The sequence below is a fragment of the Anguilla rostrata genome, chromosome 11 (assembly GCF_018555375.3).
Source record: "Anguilla rostrata isolate EN2019 chromosome 11, ASM1855537v3, whole genome shotgun sequence".
In the NCBI taxonomy this organism is placed as follows: domain Eukaryota; kingdom Metazoa; phylum Chordata; class Actinopteri; order Anguilliformes; family Anguillidae; genus Anguilla; species Anguilla rostrata.
Window position 1 is genome coordinate 32,797,823 of NC_057943.1, and position 25,975 is coordinate 32,823,797.

At 42.9% G+C, this 25,975-nt stretch overlaps 1 protein-coding gene across 3 annotated transcripts in view; it reads left to right on the top strand.

The window, feature by feature from the left end:
* Nucleotides 1-25,975, top strand: part of dlgap4a (discs, large (Drosophila) homolog-associated protein 4a) — a 197,964-nt gene that overhangs the window by 126,548 nt on the left and 45,441 nt on the right. For all 3 annotated transcript variants that reach the window (XM_064299451.1, XM_064299453.1, XM_064299452.1), the window contains exon 3: nt 23,870-23,939. The gene's annotated coding sequence lies outside the window, so the exon portion shown is untranslated. The remainder of the gene's footprint in view (nt 1-23,869; nt 23,940-25,975) is intronic.

Sequence of the window (25,975 nt, forward strand, 5' to 3'; positions counted from 1 at the left end):
ACCTTAAACTGCAGCGCGCTGGGCTTGAATTGAGGTGCATCCAGAATTTTAATGCTCTTTTTGGATATGACTCATTAAGGGATAATGGCGTAATTCTACCCAGCATGCATTCTTTGGTGATTTTCTTTGTAATTGTTGGATGTCTCTACAAGATTCTACATGCAGGGTCTCTACTGGATACTTGTTCCATTTAGAGTACTTCTGCTGGCTGAGTGGACCCCATACCCCACTTCCATAGAGAGCAATATGGGCTAGATAACACTATTAACGATTTTAAACTCAATTTTAATTGTAACAATTAAGTGTAACAATTTTTTGAAGTTTTCATGTTATAGCATTGAGTGCTCATCAAGATTTTTATTTTAAAGCATTAAAAAAGACTGGAACCCGTTTTCCTGACATGTGGTTCTTTTTTTTTTGGAAGTTCATCACTTTTGTCTTTCAAGTTGACTGTCAGTGCCCAGTTCTGACAGAAACCCTCCAGCAGAGCTAGGTTGTGCTATAATCCTCATTCAGTGGGTGACAGCAGAAACCCATAGAATTTTACTTGTAGAAGGAGGCCCTCAGCTCACTTCTCATTCTCTCACATTCTCTCCTTCTTTATTTTGCTCCTTCTCTCTCTCTTTCTCTCTCCCATTCTCTCTCTCGCTCTCTCGCTTATGACATAAACAGCAACATTAACATACTGACATATTTGTGCCATATAATATACAGTATGTAAATACTTATCTGCCGGTGTCGACAGTCATTGCGCTTCTGTATTGATGACAGTTGGGTCACATACTGCTCAGCTAATGGGGCTGTGTGTCCTTCACCCAGTAGGACGGGTAATTTTTGTTCATCCGGAAGTGTGGCAAAATTTGTATGCATTATTTATATTTTTTCAAAGAAATCATTGCGAATTTCAGTATATTTGCTGCAGTGTAGAAGGATTTTTTTTCTCTCTCTCTCTCTTCATGTGTAACAGGATGATAGCCATCTGAGGTGTGTGTGAAAATCTCAGCTCCCTGCTGCAAAGCGGCCCTTTGCCATCGGCTTCCCGGCTCGGCAGCCGGCGTCGGTGGTTCCGTGAGAGCAGGCCGTCGCACGCATGTGTGTGTGTGTGTGCGTGCGTGTGTGTGTGCGTGTGTGTGTGCGTGTGTGTGTATGCCCCTGCGGGACCCCACAGCAGGACCTCCATTATGAACGGATAAATACTCAGCTCCTCCACGCTTCGCTTTCCAACGCGGGTGCCGGAGGAGAGAGAGCTCGCCCGCGCGCTCGACGGGCAGACCGCTCCGCCGGCGGCCCTCCTGCCCACAGAACGCTTCCGTTTATTCAGCACGCTGCCCTTTCAGCCGGGCCTCTGTTCAGAGAGAGATCCCGTATTTCTCTGGGATTCGCTGATTAGCTAAAGGTTAGAATCAAAGCAAAAATGGCCGACAGAGGCACGTTAATGCGTTTGATAATAGAGTTCTGACGTGCTAGGGCGTGCGCTAAGCATTTGGTCAGCGCTGTCAGGGAACCTACATCAAAGCAGCGTGTGCCAGTTTTTACTCCTGGCATTTGGAGCACCCCCCCCCCGGGTCCCAGCGGGTTGCTGGGCACAATAGCGGGCCAATTCTTTGGGTACTTGACCAGAAAATTCTGCAGGTGGCAGTCAGTGGCGGTTAGTGCCAGGATTCATGTTGTGCGGTTGCGGTAAAACTGGTCTGTTTATTTGCAGTCTCTGTCTCTAATAGTTCTTTACCTGTTTGCTAAACCTTTTTTTGGGCAAGTTAGATTTTACTGGGTTTTCTTTATTGAGTGTAAACAAAAATGTATTCCAGAAATGTACCAAGTATTAAAAACAGAAACAGTAATGAGAAAAGCCAACTTATTTATTAGTCACGGCAGTAGCAATTGTTAGTTGAATATATGATTAAATCAAATGACTTCAGTGGTTTGGTGATGTTAGCTATCATAAAAATGTCACACAATACTCGAAAGTAAAGAAAGAATCTTTTGAATTAAATCAAAAGAGGACTAATGTTTAAATTATAAGTCATCTAATATAGCAGTTAAGAAGTGGTTACAGGTTCATATCTCCTGAAGGGGCACACTTACACAATTGGACAGGTACTTGGCCCAGTTCACTCCATAAAATACCCGGCTGGATATTTTATCTTAAAAAGACAATACAGTTTGTGGAAGTGGCTCTGGATAAGTGAGTAGAATATGCACAGCGCTGTCAGCTGTGGTTTACACTGTAATTTAATCATGTGGTTGTTTCGATGCTCTTTGGTGATATTCAAGAGTTCAATATCTGTGTACCCGGGATTGGGTTACTTGTTATGCAAGCCCACCGCGCAAATGTGCAAATGTACAACCGTCAAATTACTATGTGCAGGGACTTGTGGCATTTGGCACGACGAGGCTGTCGAAGAAATCCTCATTGAAATCGCGATTTGAAAGCGGTCACGAATGGCAACGTTAACACAGCTCTAAGAGTTTTTTTTATTTCCTTCATCGGAACTGTGATTTCGCTGAATAACAATTAATGAGATCTGTCACTCCTTATAGAAGGCGACGTAGGAGGGATACACGTGGGAAAAAACTGTTATTTTGAACTCATATTCAAGCTCAGTCAATTAGTCAATTTGCATAAGAGATTAAATCTAATTACCTGCTGTGGATTAGGCCTTTGTTTCATGCGTGTGATGGTTCATAATGGTATTTTTTTTTAGGACAGTGCAATCTTGTAGCGCAATTACACAAGATGATTTATGGTATGAGTGAAAGTAGGGGTTTCGTTTGCGTAAGCTGTGACCTGACCCAGAGCATTGAATGCAGCTTACCTGCAGCTCATTAAGGAGGCAAAGAAAGAAAGCCTGCAGTAGCAGCTCCTGTGGGGAATCAAAGGAACCAGCCCAGCCTAGTTTAGCTTAGCCTAGCACCCCTGTTTCTCTCTTATCCCAGTACCAGCCTAGCTTAGCTTAGCCTAGCGCCCCTGTTTCTCTCTTATCCCAGTACCAGCCTAGCTTAGCTTAGCCTAGCACCCCTGTTTCTCTCTTATCCCAGTACCAGACTAGCCTAGCTAAGCCTAGCGCCCCTGTTTCTCTCTTATCCCAGTACCAGACTAGCCTAGCTAAGCCTAGCACCCCTGTTTCTCTCTTATCCCAGTACCAGACTAGCCTAGCTAAGCCTAGCGCCCCTGTTTCTCTCTTATCCCAGTACCAGACTAGCCTAGCTAAGCCTAGCGCCCCTGTTTCTCTCTTATCCCAGTACCAGACTAGCCTAGCTAAGCCTAGCGCCCCTGTTTCTCTCTTATCCCAGTACCAGACTACCCTAGCTAAGCCTAGCCCCCTGTTTCTCTCTTATGCCCAGTACCAGACACAGCTCAGCCTAGCCCTGTTCTCTCTTAACAGACTAGCCTAGCTAGCCTAGCCCCTGTTTCTCTCTTATGCCAGTACCAGACTAGCCTAGCTAAGCCTAGCGCCCCTGTTTCTCTCTTATGCCAGTACCAGACTAGCCTAGCTAAGCCTAGCGCCCCTGTTTCTCTCTTATGCCAGTACCAGACTAGCCTAGCTCAGCCTAGCTCAGCCTAGCCCAGCGCCTCTGTTCCTCTCTCATTCCAGTTCTCTGGAGGACATTTCTATGTGTGCTCCTGTGGAGAAATCAGGGGAACCAGCCTAGCCTAGCGCCCCCGTTTCTCTCTTGTCCCATTCCTCCATTTATCTGTGTTCTTCTGCGGTCAGGAAGCCGTGTCAGGAGGCAGTGGGGCGTGGCCGTGGACCTTTTCAGATTTTCAGACATGGCCGGCCCCTCCCATGGGAACGTCCGCCGCAGAGCTGAGATTATTGTGACTGGGGATGATGTTCCTGTCTGAAGACTCCCCCATTCGCTCCCCCTCACAGAAGGAGGAGCTGCCCTCCCCCAACCCCCTCCCCCCCAAAGTGTGTGGGTGTTCCAGCCCTAATTGCAATTTCTGAATTATAACAAGTTATTCATTGGTTTTAATTAGACACCTTTACAGTCTAATCAGGGATGATTTGCCCTCGAAATGCCACATAATGTCAGAAACAGATATTCATATTACAAAAAATGAATATTCAATGTTCATTTTAAGACATTTAATCAGATCAGTTGTCAGACTTAATTAATTCTTTCAATTATGCGCTGAGGCAAATGATTCCTTTTCAATGAGGTCGCATCTTTAATTGATTCACTGATATATTTACAGATGAAAAGTCTTTAATGCTACACACCTGGTCATTTTGTTGAAAATTGTGGAATAGCTTGAACTTTCATTAACCTTAACTAATCAAGAGGTAGGCTGAAATAAAGACCATATTTTCCCAGAGAGATTTATGGGGTACACAGAAGGAAGCGTGTCCAGAGCTCTTTTCTTGCTGTACCCATCGATGTCTCATTTATTTATTGAAATGAGCCCTCGTGTTTGCTCTACCTTGTCTGGTGGATTTGTTTTTTAAGCTATCGCGGCTTACTGAGAGGACTGCCACACACTCACAAGAGTTCAGGGAAAGTGCTGGAGGCAAAACAGGCTCAAAAAAAGGACAAATTTTTCTCAATTGCAAATTGTGTGTGCTGTATGTTTGTGAAAAAGCTAATGCTGACAGTCAAAGAGACAAGCATGTCAGAGCATTTGAAAAATCCTTGTGTTGTGGCGAAGTTGTTTTAAAAAAATGTATTAAAAAATCAGACTGGCCTAAATTACACAGCATGAAGGAAGGTCGGTGGTATGATGAGTCCTAAGATTAGGTGCTCTGATTTAGTGTAATGTGCTCTATTGGGGAGAGTGAGTTGAAAGCTATTTCAATGCTTTTGAATGAGAAGCTCATCCATTTATCATTTTGTGAAGTGGACCTAATTTGTTTCCAGTGTACTGTTGCCATTCTCAGAGCTTGCTACACAGTGTTCATTTTTTTTTTTTTAATCATTGGACTTGAAAGCCATTTTGTAATTTATGTGTCAGGTTGCACAGCATTAGTCTGCATTCATGTTGGCATAAAGTGTCCCTCACCTTGGAACTGGTTGCAACGCACACAGGGAGTTGTAGTGTTCTAGTAAATGCAATTAACCCCAAACCACTTGAAAAGAACTACAGATCCATGTAATGCCCCTTAGCTCAACAGAGGACAGTTTTTTTAAGCTGCAATATGCTTGTTATGTGATGTTTGTACTCGACAGTCTGAAAGTCGATGTAATTATCATTCTGTTATTCAGAACGAGGAAGAAAGCAAGTTTCACAGAGTGGTTAGTATAGGATGAAGGATTAATGTGGGCATTTTTAGTTTTACCTCATTCACTGCTTCCCCTAGGATTCCTGAAAAAAGTGTGCTTGTGTGTGTCTATGTTTGTGTGTGTGTGTGTGTGTGTGTGTGTGTGTGTGTGTGAGGGGGTACCTTCCAAAAATCCTTTCCACTAATTCCAAGAAATATTTTTAAAAATATGCCCACACAAAATATAATGTGAAAGAGGCCAAATTCATTAGTCATCTGTCAGTCACCCTACATATCCATCATCCTTCAGTCGCCTGACAAACAGATTCAGTTTGTTCAGGAACAAAATGTTCTTAAGTTCCTTCGCAAACATCCTGCCAGATTAAAGCTCTTTACTCCAGGTAGGTGCTAAAGCAAAAATGAGAGAAATTGTTCTAGTTATGCAGTTCAGCATATCACAGAACATTTAAAGATGGCTGAATCCTGGAAGGCTACATGGGAGAGTGAAAGTGAACTCTATGAAGGGTGGACTACTCTACGCTGAGTTGTCAGTCACTTGACTGAGCCAATCAAAAGGTATTTCCTTTCAAAGAAATGCCCAATGATTGTTTCAAATTGGCAAGTATCTGATATTGTAGCGCCGCGTACGGTAGTGCTGACCACTCTGATTTCATGAGGCCCACTGCTCCATCACTACAGTCTATGTTTGTTGTCGCTACAGCAGATGGAGGCAGTTCAGATGAAAAATTTAAATGATCAGCGTGCAGTACACCACTTTCGTGCTCATTTCCGAGCATCTGCGAGCTGGCTGCCTACCGATGCAGATGGTGGTAATGCACTTTTTTTGTGCCAGCGCAGATAGTGGTAATGTTTTTTTGTCGTACCGGTGCAAATAGCGATGATGTTTTTTGTCATGTCAAGGCAAAGGCAGTATCATGGGACTGGAAGATTACTTTTGATTTTGTGTTACACCATTTCAGGAGCTGCAATGGTGTAATGAGGCTCCCTGGGATGGGGGTGAACCTTAGGGTGAAATAATAACTATGATCATCATCACCATCATTGTCACGATAAAGATCCATGATAAGGTTAAAACTTTGATACACACTATAAAATAGTTGCTGTGGAAATTACAGCAACATACAGTAATGGCAACCGGCAGTAACTGCTGTAATTTACTGCAAATTTACAGTGTTATTACTGTAATGTGAAATATGGTAACCATTGTTTTACTGTAAATACAAACACAGTATAACGCTGTAATTGCTAACATTACTGTAAAACATAAAACTGTACTGTAAAATATACAGTTAATTGCTAGACTTTTACTACCCTTATATTGTACCAAATGATTGCCTATAATGCATTGCTATTCACGTATGTATTAATGTATAATAATTTAATAAGAAAAATAATAATTTCACAGTATCGTACTGCTCAATATAGTGTAAAATACTGTGTAATTTACAAAAACTGTTTACAGTGCATTTCAGGGTTTATCTTGGGGTAAACTGCCTCAGCTAATATATTAAATGGGGAAACCTCTCGTGACTCCTATGGGAAACCAGCCAGACGGATGTGAAAACAGGCAGGCAAATAAGGATGTCTCCCCTGGTGAACCTTCCACTCTGAGCACTGGCTGTGTTCACACGGTCCAGATGCTCATCACCTCAACAAAGAGAACAGAAAAAGGACTTTAATTCCATTGGTGTTTAATTTCAGTAAAGGCCAATTCATGGTCGTAGCATACACAAACCGGACTCCGCTGGGGTCCACGCGGTCAAAATGACAAAATAGCAAACCTCAGCATACATTCGCCTGGGCATGTCCGCGCGAAGCTCAATTTTTGTGACCGCGCGTACCTAGCGTACGCGTACCGGTGTCACACAAATCATGGCTCGGTATGAAACTGTTTCACATCGACATGCATTTCATGTGGCACCGGAAACACGCGGTGATGCGGAATACACAAAACAGACATGGAGTGGACATTTGAAGAGAGACTGGCTGAAGAGGTGAGAAGGTACAGGCACCTATACGATTCATCCCAGCGGGATTATAAAGATTTTCAGAAGAACAACAATTCATAGAGAGAAATAAGCACAACGCTGGGCAAGGACGAGGCCATGTTGTTTACAGACTGTAACTTCCGGCAGAAAAGGAAAACGACGCACACTGTGGGACTGTGGGAAATGTAGGGCTTGGGTATGCGGTGGTACGACTGGACTATGAAAGGGCGTACGACTGCGGACTGTCCGTCCGCACAGCGTATGCGCCCTGTACTTATAGACTAAGCCTTAAGTCTGTGCCTGCTTAGCGGCCCTTGGACTACGTTCCTAGGCTGTGTGTTATATGAGATTCGCTGCAGTCTGGCACGGAGGGAGCACCAGGAGGACCTGTGATGTCTTTGGCCGTACAGCAGTGGAACCCCGCTGTTAAAAACAGAGAAATAAAAGCCAGGCATGCTGTTGGTTTTCTCACGTTCCACTTCAGGAACTGTGCTCGCAGGTAAACGACTCTCTGCGGAGTTTCCTGCCGTTTCTGGCAGTGACGCGTCTCACGCGTGGGACGGCTTCCTTTTCCATTAGCCGCGCTTGCGAGAGCCAGATCGCTGATGAAAGGGGAGATCTTCATGGAGCAGAGGCTGCTGGGATAGCAGAACCCTCAGTGAGCATCACGGTTTGCGTGAGCTCTATGGCCTGCAGGGCTTCAGGTGATATGCTGTGGAGAGCGCATGACTCCGGTGCAGATGGTGTTAGCCGTCTCTCCCCCGCCACGCTCCTGCGTGTACGGTTTCCCTCCAGCCCATTGGCCTCTCCACTGCCCTCCACTGAAAGCCTGTTTCTGCTCACGCCCCAGCAGAGCAGCCTAATTCAGAACAAACACAGAACCTTTTTTTTACTAAGTAGGGAAAAACAAGGAGAAAAAATGTTTTGTGGAAACAGGTGAACATCCTTCAGTTGGCATAGGCCACTGTTTGTGTCCCCTCAGTGAGGCAAAATTTCTCTCTCCTTTATTCAGGGGAAGGACATGTGTGTATGTGCGCACGCACATGCACACGCCCACACACACTCATACAAACTCTCCTGCCTTCTCCTACTTATCTTTCCCGGGATAAATTAGCCTGTGTATGTGCTGTATTTTTGTATGTTTGTTTAATAAATAACATTATTAGATCTGGTGTCTGTTTTTATGGTACATGAACATGAAAGCCGAGTCAAATTAGCCTTTCCAAGACCACTTTCCATCCTTCAGGTTATCTATTTAGATTTAATTAAATGTGACTATTAATATTGGTCATTTTAATTATTCATTGAATTTCCAAATTTATAGTTAGATATTTCACATAACAGCAATTTTCTGAGACTGATTTGTTATTGAATTTATACTGCGACACCCACATACAGTAACTGGTGCCACGTATGAAGACAGTCAAGATGGACACGTTTTAATTATCTATCCTTGCTATTCTGTGCTTGGTAGAGATATTCTCTAGACTAGAGAAAGGAAAGGCAATTAATCTTGCCGCAGAGTTCTTCTCCAATTTACCCATTATCTGCTGTAAATGTTCAGGTACAGACGGAAAGGGATTAAGAGTCTTTGTTCCACTGGAGAGCGGCAAACGGCATAATCCAAGGGTACGCAGCTGTCAGTGTGACAGTGTGGCCCAATATGCCTGTGTTTACCACATTAGGGTGAGTATCTGCAGGGGGCTGAATTAGATGTGAAGACGGCGCTGCTCGTTGGTATCTCGGATGGTGGCTTGCGGTTGTTTTTTTCATCATCCGCACCACGTCTTCAAGCAAACGCATTACAACGTACAGGCATTGTGCATTACAATGTGCAGATGAGCTGTTCTCCAAAGGATCCACTCAACACAATGAAACCTTTTGAGTAAATGTCATGTCGAATCGATACGTAACTCAAACGTCTGTTCTGTCATGAGTTTGGGCCCAGCTGGGCGGTACTGCTTAGCATGAGGTGAAACTGCATGGCAACAGCCCACTAGTCATCCTGATATTGTAGTATAACATTTGCTCCAAATCTCTTTTCTAAAGGGGATCTATCCACACATATCCTTATGGAGCAACATGACCTTTTTAAATAGAAAAGGCTAAAGTGTCACTAAGCAATAAAAGATTAATTCCTGAACTTAGCTAGCCTCCATACAGAATCTTATTAATTTCACCCCTGTCCATTGCTTTGTAACTATTATCCCTCTCTTCAAACGCATAAGTAAAACACAGAGCAGGGAGATGGTTAAAGCCATTACAGTTGACTGCTTATGATGTTTCGATATCTAAGGTGCGATGATCTTAAGCTTGTGTGCAAACATTCCTATTAGCTGTGCTGCATCATGAATTCAGCAATGTCAGCAAGGCTGGCTGACCAATCAGCATGCAGGAACGGGAGCTATCCATTTTATAACCATTGATATAACCACAGTATGTCCCAGCTGGGATGCTGGGAACATGCCATGTACTGCATATTAATTTTGGTCCCAACCGCACTTTAAAATCTGATTGAGCTGCTTAGGACGGTGTTTTTCGGCCTTTGTGCCACTGCACGCTAACGTGCCATCAGAGCTGATGACGTGCACTTTAGAAACTTTTTTAATGCCAAAACTGAACATGCGTGTGACATTTTTTAACATTTTAGTAGTTAATGGGATCGTGGTGTGGTGTGCAATTTTTTGATTGTAACAAGTGTGCCACAGAACATTCAATTCAATTTAATTTGTATAGCAAAAGTTACATTGCCTTTTTATATATTTTTTATATTTTTATAAAAACAGTACCCCTCAGGGTAAAAAGTCATATTGTCATATTAGTCTTTTTAGACCTGCAGTTATGAAATTGAAAGTCAGAATCTAAGCAGCACATGACTATTACAGCAAAAATATGTGTGTTTTGTAGTTAAACTGTGAGAAATACAGTTTCTCTGGACCATGAAGTCAGAAAACAATTATTCACTGATTTATTGATGAGTGAGAGGTTGTTTCTACATGAGAAATATTGGTTTATGGTTAAAAATTCAATGAAGAGGCTTTTTCACAGGGGTTTCAGTGAGAGTGGCTCAGTTTTGACCCTGTGGACACAGGGTGCATGCAAACTATGAAGACAGGATGAGGGGTAATGGATTTTGAACAGAGATACTGAAAATCCATCACCAGATTAGAGAGGAAGAAGGAACACCACTTCAGATTGAAGCACCCCAGGTCCAGGCTCAACGAATCGAATGACGAGCCTATCTTAATCAGACAGTGTTCATGTTCAGCAGATGGGGGAGTGGCCTGAGAAAGCCAACACGAGCGGAGCAGTATGCTCCATTAAAACAAACATGCTGACAGACACATCTGTCAGACGGTCCAGGCGATTTCCAGATCCTTGTTTAATAAACAGGCTGGTCAAACCTAAGTGATTATGAGCGCTGTTGAAGCTGTATGTAGCGTGTACACAGGTTCCCCAGAGGCCGTAAACACAAACACTCCTTAATGATGATTAGTGCGGGCTGCGCTTTGGCACTCTAGTACAGTGGAAAGATGAATCTGCTGTCTCAGATGCGATCATCCCCAAGTTTAGCTGGTGAAAGCATTACAGGCTGCAATGTGCTTCGGTGCAAAGGGCTCTGAGACCCCTCATGGCTTTATAAAGATATCATCGTCTACGTCAGCCGATATTTATACTTTACCACATCCTTCTGTTCTAGGTGTTTTAATAAGGTAAAATTTGGAGCGCCCCTGCTTGAGCCCATGCCCCTGTCTGTGCCGCCTCTTTGGTTTTCATCTGTAAGCGTCCTCATCAAATGTGACTGCACAGCTTCCTCCCTCCCCTTCCCCTCCAAAATGCTTCCCCTCCATTACCTGAACCTCTCTTCTGCTGTCTGGACCAATCAGCCGTCCGCGCTGCGGGGTTGCAGTCGGCCGCTGGCCCTCGCTCGCTGGGGTTTCTGTAAACATCAAGCCCCGCTGTGAAATCCTGTCCAATGAAAACCCATTCAGACTCTGTACCGCACCAGCTAGCTGCTCCACCCACCTCTACACCCATTCAGACTCTGTACCGCACCAGCTAGCTGCTCCACCCACCTCTACACCCATTCAGACTCTGTACCGCACCAGCTAGCTGCTCCACCCACCTCTACACCCATTCAGACTCTGTACCGCACCAGCTAGCTGCCACCCCCTCTACACCATCACTCTTCGCTACACCTCTCACCCATTCAGACTCTGTACCGAACCAGCTAGCTGCTCCTAACCTCCACCCACCACTCTCTCCCACCTCTACACCCATTCAGACTCTGTACCGCACCAGCTAGCTGCTCCCACCCTACACCCATTCAGACTCTGTACGCACCACTACTGCTCCACCCACCTCTACACCCATTCAGACTCTGTACCGCACCAGCTAGCTGCTCCACCCACCTCTACATCCATTCAGATTCTGTACCACACCAGCTAGCTGCTCCACCCACCTCTACACCTCTACACCCATTCAGACTCTGTACCGCACCAGCTAGCTGCTCCACCCACCTCTACACCTCTACACCCATTCAGACTCTGTACCGCACAAACTAGCTGCCCCACCCACCTCTACACCCATTCAGACTCTGTACCGCACAAACTAGCTGCTCCACCCACCTCTACACCCATTCAGACTCTGTACCGCACAAACTAGCTGCTCCACCCGCCTCTACACCCTTTCAGACTGTCTGTATTGCACCAGCTAACTGCTCCACCCGCCTCTACACCCATTCAGACTCTCTGTACCGCACCAGCTAGGTGCCCCACCCACCTCTACACCCGTTCAGACTCTGTACCTGTATGTAATGCTTCTGCTGCCCTATCAGCTTTTCAAAAACTTTCGTCATCGGTTGGTTTTTCGCTGTCGAAACATTTACTGTGAATGGTTTCACAGAACAACCAATGGTACAGTATCCCATGCCATGTATACAAAATGGTTGCCCATAATGCATTGTCATTCACAGTAATAAACTGTACAGTAATTTCACAGTATCATATTTCCCAATATCCTGTAAAATACTGTGCCATTTACAAAAATAGTTTATAGCATGCCTGATTGCTGGGCCAAACTGTTTTTGTGTGTGACGAAGGAAATATTAGAAACAGATGTTTCTGATGCAGGGAGTGCTTTCAAGTGGAAGGTATGGGGGCATTCGGGCATTGTGGTTAAAAAAAATAAAATAAATAAATAAATAAATAAAGGTAGCTTGTACAGCGGCGGCGTGTTTCTAGAGGTCGTAAACCCAAAAAGTCAACTATCACTTAAAAATCTTTTCTGACATTTACTAATGTTAGACTAAATATAAGCAATGTGGGTTTTTTTATTTTTAAGAATTATAGGACTACAAGTAATATTCATACTAGTTGTAGTAGTTAATAGTAGTTGTAGTATTATGTATATGCTACTAATAATAATTCATTATTAATAACCTGTGGGCTGCTAGATGGCTCACTCGGTGAAGACATCATGTTATGGTGCATGGGAGGGCTCCATCAAATTTGGGCCGTGCCAGCACTGACTGTGGCCGCTAGCCCCATAGGCAAATGTCAAATTGGTGATCGCATTGTCTAGGGAATGGGAGGGTTCAGTCGGTTAGGGGTCCGTGATTCATCGCTGTCTAGGAACCCCCGCTGTTCTGTGGCTTCTCAGGAGATTAATCTCATCCCTTGTGCATTCAAATGAGATTTATAGTGACTGTCAAGGCCAAAACCAAGACAGATAAATTCGTCCTCTTCCAGTGTAGATCTCCAGTGTCACTCCTCAATTGGCTGCAACTGTGTCTTTTATGTGTATTTTATGCCCATTTTACATTTTATTTCTCAGACACTTTTATCCAATGCGACGTACAGTAAGTGCATTTACAATCACTGCTTTCATTTCATTTGTTCACATATTTTACCATTGATGCTTTCAATTTGTTCACTAGTCCAGGACGGCTTGCACAGCTTAATATTATCCTGATACGTATGTTTACAGTGGCAATTTAGGATGAGCACTTTGCTCGAGGATCCAACAAGCTCGACCTGGGAACAATCGCGCTGAAGTGCTAACGTGCTAATTTTGCTAACCAAGCAGATACAGGAGCAGAATAATGCCCTCCCGCAGTTAGGCGGCCCTAAAGACCCGACGCTGAACGTTTGAGTATTAAAGAATCATTAAACAAAAACCAGTAATGGGGAGGTTGTGTGTAAATTTCCCTTTAGAGATGTAGGCCGGCTTACTTTCTGTTTTCAATTACACTCAAGTGAACGAGCTAGCAAATGAACAGAGCTGTGAGCCGGGATTACTCTAATGGGTCAAAGCGATTGATTTGATGGCACAAAGAGTTCCTGTAACAGATAAAATTCTATTAGCAGGATATGCGTGTGAGTGTGTGAGTGTGTGTGTGTGCGTGTGTGTGTGTGTGTACTTGGGGAAGTTGTTGAGTACATTAAGGGCTTTTATACCACTCTGTATCCTGTGGAGTTAGCAAATATGCGCATTGGTGCAGCTCTCACAGAGGGGATCCAGGCGGGTGCGCTCTCCTTCGAAGGGGGGGTTCTGTCAGCCAGCGGCTCGTTTCGCTCCATGAGCCCCCACTGATCTGTGCAGTCACTGCAGGGAGGGGTCTGCATTTAATGCGCAGTTGGCACAGGCTCCTGATCGACCACAGGGGGCGCTCTTGCACCATATGTCAGGGGCAAGCCCATTGGCTGAGACGCCTCCTCCCCGGGTGACGCCATGCCCGTTTAGGGGCTCCGGCTCAGGGACTATCCGCCCAGCATCTCCTTCTGCACCCTGGCAGAATTGATTGCTAAACGGGCTGTGTAGGGAAGTTGTGCAGGACAGACTGCCTAAGGACGATGTATCAGCGCTTAGCGATTCTTCCCGAAGGGGATGATGGTTCTTCTGCCATTTGACCGCTGCGGTTGCTTACACAGACCAGTGAGGGCGCACTGTGGCCCTCTCCGGCTGGTCAGCTTTTGTCACCCCAAATTTCTTCACTCCCGTCTCTGAACGGCATTTGCCGAAGTCCAAGGATGTAAAAGTTTCAGATGTATGTGGATGTATGTGGAGGGCGGGATCATACTGTTCTGTGGGCGGAGTTATAAGATGCTGTGCCTCATTATAGACCAATCAGCAGCTCACTGTCGTCTCTGAGCTCTACTGCACTCACAGCCACGGCCCCTTTTACGCTTTGATTCCGGAGATTTCTCTGCGGAGAGAGAGGCCCTCGGCAGACTCTTTTCCTCCTGATTGGCAGGGTCCTCTCTCGCCTCCGTACAGACCTGGGGCGTTTATGGCAGCCACTGGGCGCACAGATGAGACCAGTTTCGATCGGACGAGGCAGATGTGATCTGACATGATCTTTGTGCATTAGCCCGTGTTTCGGCCGATGTGGGTTTATTTGCATTCATTCCGCTTTTTTACTTTGAAATTTTCAATCGATCTTGTCTATTTGAAAGCGTTTCAGTCCAGGCTTATGTCTCTTTAAACTATTTTACAAAGCCAATGTTGTAGCAACAACAGTTCCTTATTTTCTAACGCGGGGAGGCAAATTAGGCTTGAGGTGTCCCCACCTTCCATAGACAACAGGAATCGCGATCACAAATGGTAAAGTTGGTATCCTTATCACGGATCAATCAGTGGACCTCAATCAATGTATTAGTAACTACTTGTAGATAGCTAATGTAGCTATCTTCTACAATCCTCCAGACTTGTTGTTGCCAGGAGTGGCAAGGAGAGAGCAAGGATAGGGAGGGGTAGAAGGAGGGGGAGAGGGAGAAGGAGAGTGTGACTGTGACCTATTCAATCAATGTTGGTTAAATTATCTTTTTGCTTCACAAGCAGCTTTTTTTATTTTTTTTTTATTTTGCTAATTGTGCTTGCTAATTTACTCCTTAAACTGCAATTAGTGATTGGGGAGGGGCCATATAGGCTTCTATCCTCTTAGTTAATCACTTGAAAATGTGACTGTGTCCTATTCAATCAACGCTGATCAAATTTTCTTTTTGCTTCACAAACAGCTTTAGGTTGATTTCAGTTAATTGCAGAACTTGGAACTGTGTTTGTCTTCATTGAAAGACAAAATAATAATAATTCTTGCATTGACTTATATTGCAACATGCAATTCCTTGCGAGTAACATGCAAGTCCTTTGTTGACATTTTATAAACATCTCCCTAGTTAGAATTAGACGTCCTTCTCATCTACACTGGCCAGCTGCATCTTATACCTTATAGCAAAGGACAGAGGGACATTGCCATAGAAATGCAAAAATAATCCAATAAATGCAATAAAATGAGGTAGTAATCAGGTGTGTATATTAAAATGTTTTCAGTTATTGAATTTAAATTACAAATAGCGGACTTTGATTGCTGAGTTAAAGTTACGGACAACCAAAAACCAGCAGCTCGCTGGCTTTTGGTACAGTGCACTTGCTTTAACATATTTCGTGTGCCAGTGGCATGCCGCATAGTCCCAAATCTTATTTATACGCGGTTCACGATGGTAAATTCCCCTATCCCTGCCCCAATCCCTCCTCCCCAGTCTGTGATTTAATGCATGGCATTCAGAAAATGTGTAGCCCCCGGGCTCCCCTACAGGGCCTAGGTCCAAGGCTTCTGATATCGACCCTCTAATCCACTATGATGGCAAAGTCTGTAGCCTGGGTCTAATTAACATCAGTCCTTCACATTTCAGTGACAGTTTCACTCACAAATAATGCATGTGTTCACTCACAGATAATGCATGTTTACCGGCAGATAATGCACATATTCACTCACAGATAATGCACATGTTCACTCGCAAATAATGCGCATGTTCACTCGCAAATAATGCGCATGTTCACTCACAAATAATGCACATATTCACTCACAGGTAATGCACATGTTCACTCACAGATAATGCACATGTTCACTCACAGATAATGCACATGTTCACTCACAGGTAAATCACGTGTTCACTCAGATAATGCATTTGTTCACTCACAGTGCATGTTTACCTGCAGATAATGCACATATTCATTCACAAATAATGCACGTTTACTCACAGATAATGCACATGTTCACTCACAGATAATGCACATGTTCACTCACAAATAATGCACTTGTACCTTTTCTGCTCTCGTGAAGACTACGGCTAGAAGTGCAGAAATTAACTGTAGGGGGAAAGTACAGTTATACGAACTAGAAAAGAATACCCAAATGAAAACTGTACTATGTCATGGAAAGGACAGGAAAGACCCACAGGCTCTGAAAGCAGAGCAGTCACACTAAATCAGGAATTAGGGCTGGTAAGAGAGCTCGAGAGGGGTGAGGTGGAGAAGTCAAGGTGCAGTCTGAAGAGGTGGGTTTTCATTCTGCGTTGGAAGAAGGCCAACATCTCTGCTGATCTGACTGTTGTGGGAAGAGCATTCACTACTGGGCATAGCTTCCTGGTTCTGTGTGTGTCTACTGTAGGTGTGTGTGTGTGTGTGTGTGTGTGTGGTTGCAGCGTTTGTTTCACTCCTTAGGAAATCGAAATTCTCTGATAGTTCAACAGCAGTGCTATAAAATGTATGTTTTCCTTTTTTCTGTTTGCGTCGTATTGTTTCCAGCTGAGACTCATATTCAGGCTTCAGCCAGTGCTGAGGCTTTAAATTACGCCTCTAAAGAAACATCCAGTACAGTTCCAACCGCACCGAATGGGTGTGCCATCTTCAGAGAAACGGGAAATAAAAATGTCCTGGTGCACTTTATCTTTTTTGGTTCCCTCTTTGTCTCTCTTTCCCTCCCGTTCTCTCCCCTGTTTTTTATTTTATTTATTTTTTACTGATGTCTCTGGACCCTAGAGAGAGTCCAGTTTATGCACCATGAGATGGAGAAAAGTGCTAATTAGAGCTCTGCTAACCTTGAGGAGCCCATTTCCTCGTTCGGCGTCTTCAGCTGCGGTGGAGTTTGCATAATCCACAGCACCGAGGAAGACGCCATTGGAGACTAGCTTTGGCGTTTATTTTCATTTTTATTTCTGTGTTCCAAACCTGGTCACTGTGGTTGTCTCATACCAACGTGTTTCCACGAGGAGAGTCTGTTCTGTTTTGATATACCTTATTTTCACCTGCCTGTGAGTATAGTTTGTTATTCACCCAAGCAGAGGCAGGAAATAGAAGGCCTCTAGAAAGTATCTAATACTCACAGATATCGCTCTCCAAGCTTGTAGGTTTCACTCAGGGTACATGTCCTGAATTGGCTCATTTTTTCCGGTCCGTGGCAAATACTGAGAAAGACTTGGATCTGTATTCATAAAGCATCTCTGAGTAGGAGTGCCAAACATCAAAGCCTGTATTCATAAAGTGTCTCAGGATAGTAGTGCTGATCTGGGATCAGTCCATATTCTGACCTTATCCACTATGAGCTACGAGGCTAAACTGATCCTAGATTGGGGCTTGTGTTCATAAATCGAGTAAGTAGAAGTGCTGATTGACTAATTACTTATAAAGAATTATGATCATATGCAAATATAATCCTTGCTCAGCTCTGCTAATCTGACATGCCTTCTGAATGCAGGCCCTGGATTCATTATGATTAATGCACATTACAGGACTTTTCAAATCCTAACCGATACTGAAAACGTGGGAGACCCCAAACATACCGACTTTTTTATCTTTCAGTTGTCAGAACGCACACGCTAGACAGTTTGGCTAAGATGGACCATCACACACTTAACCTTTATACTCATTATCAATTATACTCATTATCAATCAGAGTCCTAACTCTCAGAACCTGAGATTTAACAGAAACTTGTGTGATCCAACATGACTTTGTGCAAAACAAACATGGAGGCGGGCAGTCAGACACAACTTGTCTTGCAACATTATATAAGCATTCATTCTCACATATGTAATTCTACTGACTTGTTTTCCCTTTCTACAGTCCACCGGTCTCGGGAGACAATCAAAGTCCTCTGTGTTCGTTCACCACCATGTTTCTGTTATGAGTCCAGCAATTTCTGCTTCCCAGTCAGCTTGGCTCTCATTGGCTATTTCAGGTTCCTGTTCAAGATTCCATCGCTGTTACCCTCAAATTACAGGATTTCTGGTGTTAAATGTCAAATAGGTTTGATACTTATGATTTGAAATTGGGGTGACCCCAAACCAATCTGGAGAGTTAAGATTCTGTGTGGAAGCACCTCACACTACAGGATAATCTGTGCAGGTATGGTTTAGACTGGCCCAATGTCTGCAAGGGGCTATTAGGGCCCAAAATCGGCCTGATTATCCTGCAGTGCGCTCCAGGCATTTGATATCTGAAAACTAGTTCATTTGTTGTGATTGCTATACTCACCAAGCAGGTTTTGTGAAGAAAATCACCGACGTGTGTGTTGTTCTCTTCTGTTGCTCCTAAATCTTAGGTCCTCGAATAAGCCTTTATCCTTAAGTTCGACTGAAAAATAAGCCATGATGCAAGAAAACAAACACATAGGAGAGAATGTAGGCGCACAGCATTCTCAGTCATCATCACAATCCCATTGTATCAGTAGCTGTACATCTCTGATTAAATAACTCAAAGGTCAGGGTTCACAGCCCAACCAAGTCTCTCCTCTTGAGTGGCACTAGCATGAAGGGCTTTAGCAAAGCAAAAACATTAGCACCCTTCAGGCAAAGAGGCCCTGGGCCATTTGGCATTTTTTGTCTTATAAACATGTCTCCAAGTTGCCTGAAAGACTTGGCAAGTTGAGTAAATAAGCATTTGAAACAGCTCAGAATTAAACTCTCTTTCTCTCCCCCTCCCTTCTGCCTCCCTCCCTCTCCTTACCTCCTTCTCATGCTCTCTTTCTCCCTCCTTCCATCCTTCCTTTCCCTCTCGCTCCCTCCTTCTCTCACTTTCCCTCACTGCTTCTCACTCTTTCTCTTTCTGCCTCCCTCCATTTCTCCCACTCCATCTCCCACTTTCCCTCCCTCCCTGTCTCATTTCCAGGTTTGATCTATATTGTGTTGTTTTGTGTACAGTAAAACATGCACAGGTGAAAACAGCACCATGTGGACAATACTGGCTCAACAGAATTTTTGTATTATTTGAGAATGAGTTACATCATTTTTAAAAGAGGTGTTGTAACATGTATGTTCAATAGAAGAAGGGTAAAGTTAAAAGCTGAGAATTTTTCTTCGGTTTTTAATTTTTGTTTTTCATGGTCTTTTTTATTCCTTCTTTTCATCTTTTTCTTAGTTGTGTTTTTGGTTTATTGTATTGTTTTCTTGGTTGTGGACAAGGCAGTAGACGTCCATAAGAATTATGGCTGTAAGGGTGTTTTACTTCACCTCAGTGGAATTGCTCTGGGTTCCCTTTTCCATGAACGACGGTGGGAGAGGCTCATGGCTGCCACCTGAAGTTTTTTTTTTAAACATCTCCAAATTTTCATTTATGAAATTAAAATACTGGGGATGACCAGCCAATCACTTACCCCAGAGCCATGACTCTGGAACACTTGGAAAAAGTATTTCTCCACCTCAACACAGCGATGGAAACTGTAGGAGGTGGAGGTTCCAGTGTGCTGTGAATGGTGTGCTAAATTAAAGCCCTGGCTTCTTAAAGATCTCCCAGCACTTATCAAAACAACAATGATGTTAGCCCCAGTCTGGTGATGAAATCCTCCTCCATTCCTCCAATCACAACACTTTCTCCTGCACTTCCTGAACAACTGGCTTCTGGAACAATCCCTTGCTTCCCTTTCTAGGTTACAGTACAAATAAGAATTGACTTCTGGGTTGTACTGGTTAAATGAAGGTTATTAGCTTCTAACTGCTAATTATTATTATTATTATTATTATAAGTAGTAGTAGTAGTAGTAGTATTAATAATAATAATAATAATAATAATAATAATAATAATAATTCCTTGTATTTATATTGCACTTTTTATAATTGCATATTTATAGTGCACAAGCCCATTTTGGTTCTATGAAACGGTCTTTTAGTCTCTTGAGCTAGACTTTGTAAATGTCAATGAGAAAGAGATTCTGCTTCTTGGTTTAAAGCCTGCCATGCAGTCCCCAGTGAGGAAAGAAGGCAAATCGCTGATTAAATTACTTTCTGCTATATCCAGAGCTAACGTTACCGTCCCATTCCCCTCAGCTAGTTTCAGTACCCTCTATGGACGCACCATGGAGGTGTCAGAGGAGGTGAACGTTGTCTGTGAATATCAGCACTGTGAAAACTCATCTTAATCATCCATCCATCCATTATCTATACTTGCTTATCCTGAGCAGGGTCGCGGGGGGGTGCAGGAACCTATCCCAGCGTGCATTGGGCGAGAGGCGGGAATGCACCCTGGACAGGCCGCCAATCTATCGCAGGGCCTCATCTTAATCAGCTGATGAATAAAACACTTCATAACAATGGTTCCAACTGAAATGTAGCTAGAATATAGCTCTAATTAAATGATAATAATAGAGATTAATAAGAATTAAGAGTTGACATGCTCATTTATTCGGTCGAATATTAACGGAGGCAGGAAATGTAAAAACTGCTCGTCCTGTTGGTAATTCTAGCTAACAGAATAATATTGTGTTATCTGCCTCGTTGGCTCTGTCTTGCATTATACTGCCTGACTGGATGAGTGATAAAGCTAACGTTACATTGCTTTTAAGGCACGAAGTAAACACTTTGTGGTAAATAGGCTATCTGTAAAGTGTAGCCTAGACAGCACATTCCCAAACATTAGACCAGTACAGTGCTTGTGAAAAAGCATTTGCCCCCATCACCATTTCCTCTATTGCTGCATATTTGTCACACTGAATGGTTTCAGATCTCTGGACAAAATGTAATATCGGACAAAACGAAACTGAATAAACACGAAATACTTTTTAAAAATGATTTCATTTAACCCTTTTAAGCCTAAGCCTAAAAGTGGCTTTTTGGGCATGTCTTGGTATTTTTGACTGTATAGAAGAGATATATTCTGCTATCATCAAGTGCTCTATGTCTTCTGATTCAGCAAAAGTTCAGCTTTCTGTATAGGCCAGGTATTAACTGTTCTATTCAATATAATATATAAAAATAGTGTGTAAAGAGAAAGAGAAGCATCAAAAAAATGCACCGGGATGATGCTCAAGCCTTTTGGGATAATGTTCTATGGACAGATGAGTCAAATGTGGAACCTTTTTGGACAACATGGTTTCTGTTATGTCTGGTGTGAAGCAGATACAGCATTTCACAGTAAGAACATCATACCATTAGTTAAAAATGGTGGTGGTAGTGTGATGGTGTGGGGATGCTTTGCTGCCTCAGGACCTGGGCAACTTTCCATTATTGAAGGAACCAAGAATTCTGTTCTGTACCAGAAAATCCTTAAGCAGAATGTCTGGTCATCTGTCTGTAAGCTGAAGCTGAAGCATAATCGTGTTATGCCGTAAGACAATGACCCAAAACACAGAAGCAAGTCCACACATCTGAATGGCTGAAAAGAAACAAAATAAAAATTTTGGAGCGGCCTAGTCAAAGTCCTGACTTGAACCCAATAGCAATGCTGTGGCAGCCCAGTTCATGCTAGAAAACCTACCAATATGACTGAATTAAAGCAGTTCTTCAAAGAGGAGTAGAATTTCCTCAGAAGCCATGTGGAAGCCTGATATCAAATTATAGGAAGCGTTTGGTTGCAGTTATTACTGCTAAAGGTGGTCCAACCAGTTATTAAGTTTAAGGGGGCAATTATTTTTCACCTGGGTTACGTGGGTGTTTGAAAACTTTTCTCATCCAATAACCTGTGTTTACTCGGGTTCCCTTTGTCTAATATTACATTTTATCCAACAATATGAAATCATTCAGTGTGACAAATATGCAATAATATAAGAAATCAGGAAGGGGAAAAACACTTTTTCACAGCACTGTAGATTCGAAGGCATATTTGTTTAAAGTATTGAAATAGCAGAACTTTTAGAAGGCATAACACTACATATGATGCTATATATGAATATGCTGATAAAAAAAGCGGATTTATCAGGCAAATATATTATACCCTATTCACACTGGACTGGAACTGCCTGGAGACCTCATGTGTTTTAGGAATTGGTGCCATATTTAAGTGTTTGTAAATTAAATGTAAAAAGATAGTTATGTGGAGGGAGCTACACAGCTGACTGACTGCTACGTATTTACCTGCCTGCAACACACATGCCAAGACTGTAACTCATGTAGCATTAGCTAAAAAGTCACATATTATTTAAAACCTATTATGTATTACAGTGTATTATCTATCGGTTAGCTGTGCCTTGCATTAGTCTGGCTAACTGGACAAGTGATACTGCTAACGTTACATTGCTTTTAAGGCACAAGCTTATCGCTTTCTCTAGAACTGCTCCTAGGAGTAATCTTATAGCTACACGTTATAATGGTTGATTCACAAAACTAATAGCTAACGTTAAACATCCAGACAAAAAGCAGTTTTATTTAGCGAATATCTTTGTTGCGACACGTTACATATAGCAAAGTATTAGGGGTTCAGTAAATGTCAAGTTTGGAAATATTGATGTTTTCGGATGTCAGATGTTGTTATCAGCAGATGTAGGTAAATGGCCAATGGGGAGAAATATTGATTGTGGGACTGGACCATTTGTGATGATGAAATCGACAGGAAAAAGAACCCAATTTCTAGGCTTTATTGTGTGGACATGTGGAGTTCAGGTGTGTGGAGTTGACGTGTGTTTAGATGAGGTCAGAAGGTACAGAAATGAATGTTTTTAAGGGCTGAGAGTCTGTGGTCATTGTGGTTATTTCTGTTGGAAACCCAGAAAAGTGCCAAACTCTTGGTGCTGTATAGATATGGGGCATGTTTTAATTTCAGGGTTTATCTGTATTGTAGATTTAGGTTAAAACATATTTGCAAAACATCCAACCATATTTGCAGCAGAATTATTGAGGTTTTTTTTACGTGTATTTGGACTTACTTTTCACAAGTGGATTGATCTTTTTAAAAGGGAATGACAAGCTGTGGCAGTAAGCTATATGTACAGAATCTCAAATTAACTAGAGTCCTACTGTTTTATTTGGCACAGCACAATAACACTGGCAAATTTAAGTCAAATAATGTCACCCTGCATGAGCACAAGGTGCTGCTTGTTTATGACTTGCAAAAAAGGGTACAGTATATCAGTTAGATTTAATGGAAATATCATCTGATTGTATTGAGAGTTCAGTACCGTTGGATTGTTTTTAAAACCAGCATTTAGTGTTGCTTTAGTGCCCAGTTAAATCATAACCAATTTGAGAGTCTGTACTGTAATTTTCTGAGGCTCGAATTCGCAGCATTTTGCCAAGAGTTAATTGCAATTTTTTTCAGTGTTTTTTTTTTAATTTTTTTTTTTTACTCGAATTTGTAATTAGTGCTTGGTGGCTAACCCTGAGCATGTTATTTTTAACATGGGGAAACCCTTTCGGTTCTTACGTGCGTCACATTTTGCTCTCTCAGCACCGTTTCCCTCCGTTTTTGGACTCCGTATTAAGTTTGCGCAGCCAGCAGGTCATCGGCGCCGTGGCGGAGTGGGCCGCGGCTGTCCGGGGGGTCCTCGCACGCTGTGGAGCAGAAAATTGCTTTGTCAGTTGTCAAAATGTGACATTCTAAATGTGCCCCCCATGGGTCCCTTTAACACTCTCTTTCTCTCTCTCTCTCTCTCCTTCTTTCTGGTTGTCTGACAGGACAGGACAGAAGCGTACGAAGAGGTCTCTCTTCCTTTGAACCTCGGCGTCCAGAGAATGCACCTCCAATGTGAGTCTTTCGCTCTTTTTTTAAAATGCTGGGGCGGTGGAGGGCGGGGGGGGTGGCGGTTTCTCTGACTGAGGGCCAGTTTCTGGGGGCCCTCAGAGTGAAAGCTAGGGTGGTCACTGAAGGGCGAGGCTCGCTGACAAAACCACAAGCCGCTACATCTATCCATCCTGACTGGGCAGGCTAAACTGCATATTTTGACGTGTCATGACACTGTGTCACTTTGATGGTTCATTCTTAAGACAGGCCAGTCTTTATGCAAGAGAAACAGGAAGTAGAAGGATTATTTCTTATCTTTTTTCATATTCTCCATGGGGCTTCAATCCTTGCATTATCACCGAATGACTGCCAGCCTTCACACTAAAATCCATCATACTTACTATAAAAAAAAACCAAACAAAGCTTGCAGTGACATTATGTTATTTATCAACTTTTTGAATGTACTAATGGGGAGATCGGCAAACGTCTGTATGATACAGTCATGCAGTGATATGACCAGTTTATAAGGCCAGATGGTGAATCCGTGACCACCACACTGATCGTACGACAGAAGTAGGGCTTAACCCTTTCATGGCTGTGTGGCATGGTCGTGTATTCCTGAGCCTTATATCACTGCTGCAGTACAACTTTTGCACAAATTTTATTTCTGTGACAAGGAACCAAATTGGTTTTCTGCTGAGAATGATTTTCCTGCTTTTTATAAGAACTCTGAATAAATTTTAATAAATTTGAATCATGCAGTCATATGCTTTAATGGTTTCCAGGTTTGTGTATCAATGCTTTCCTGTTATTATTTGAGGAATGCCGGACACCGGTGGTTCTGCGCTGATTAAATATACGATCTCTTCTCTAATATTTTAATGATTCATCAAGCGTACTCTGTCAGTAAGTTTAACACTTACAGTATGCATCACAGACGTTAGCAACGTTACCGTCCTGCCCTGTGTGATTTATTTTGGTCGCAGCAGAACATCTTGTTTATTGTTTTAATAACGAGTCTCTGGGGAGAAGGGAAGTCCTCTTATAACAAGATATTTCAAAAAGCAATTTTTGACCAATAAAAAACTTGAAAACAACACGAAACTATGAAAATAACAGCGATAGCGGAAGCCGCAAGCGGTGAGAGCACGTTGCCTGGATTGACCCCACATACTGCAGCCTGACGGTTAGCAGTGGCTGTGTGTGGAAAGCACTGCAGCTCAAAGCTCCACTGTAAATAAATATCTCTTTAAAAAATGGCAACAATGTTGCCAAAACTATTTAATTAACGAAGGGAAAGAAAACTGTATAAATCCTGTTATTTTATGAGCTGGTCATTAAATAATGAGTTATCGGTGTTATGAAGACAGTGTTTTGAAAAACCTGTGAATTTTTAAAAACGTTGTACTGCACGAATATAGTTTTTATTTTTACAGTGCGCAGCACTTTCATTTCCCATCTGTTTCACACTTTTGTTCCAAGCCCCATGCACACACACACACAAACAAACAAACACACACACACACAGAAGGCGCACACACACAAATGCACACACACACACACGCACGGACACACACACGCACACACACACAGACATATACACACACGTATGCACAAACACGCACACACACACACATATGCACAAACACGTACCCACACACACACAAACACACGCACGAACGCACACGCACATGCAAACAAACACACACACACACATGCACACATACGCACACACGCATGCACGCGCTCACACACACACAAGAACATGATGGTGAGAACAGGTTGGTCCTTTGGACTCTGCAGTAGAGAGTATCCAGCACTGCATCAAGCCTGAACTTGAGCACCCTGAGGGGCTCTGCCTCCAGAGCATGACCTTCCAAGCTGTTCCACACACTGGAAACCGTGTGTAAATTTGTGTGAAATGCTTCCTGATGAAGAAGTTGCAGCTGTACCTATGTAGTTAAATTGTAATTATTTTAGTGACATGAGGTCGTTATTGAGTAACTCTAACATAGGTAACAATGGAACAACAGTCTGCAACATTCTTAATATGTTAATAT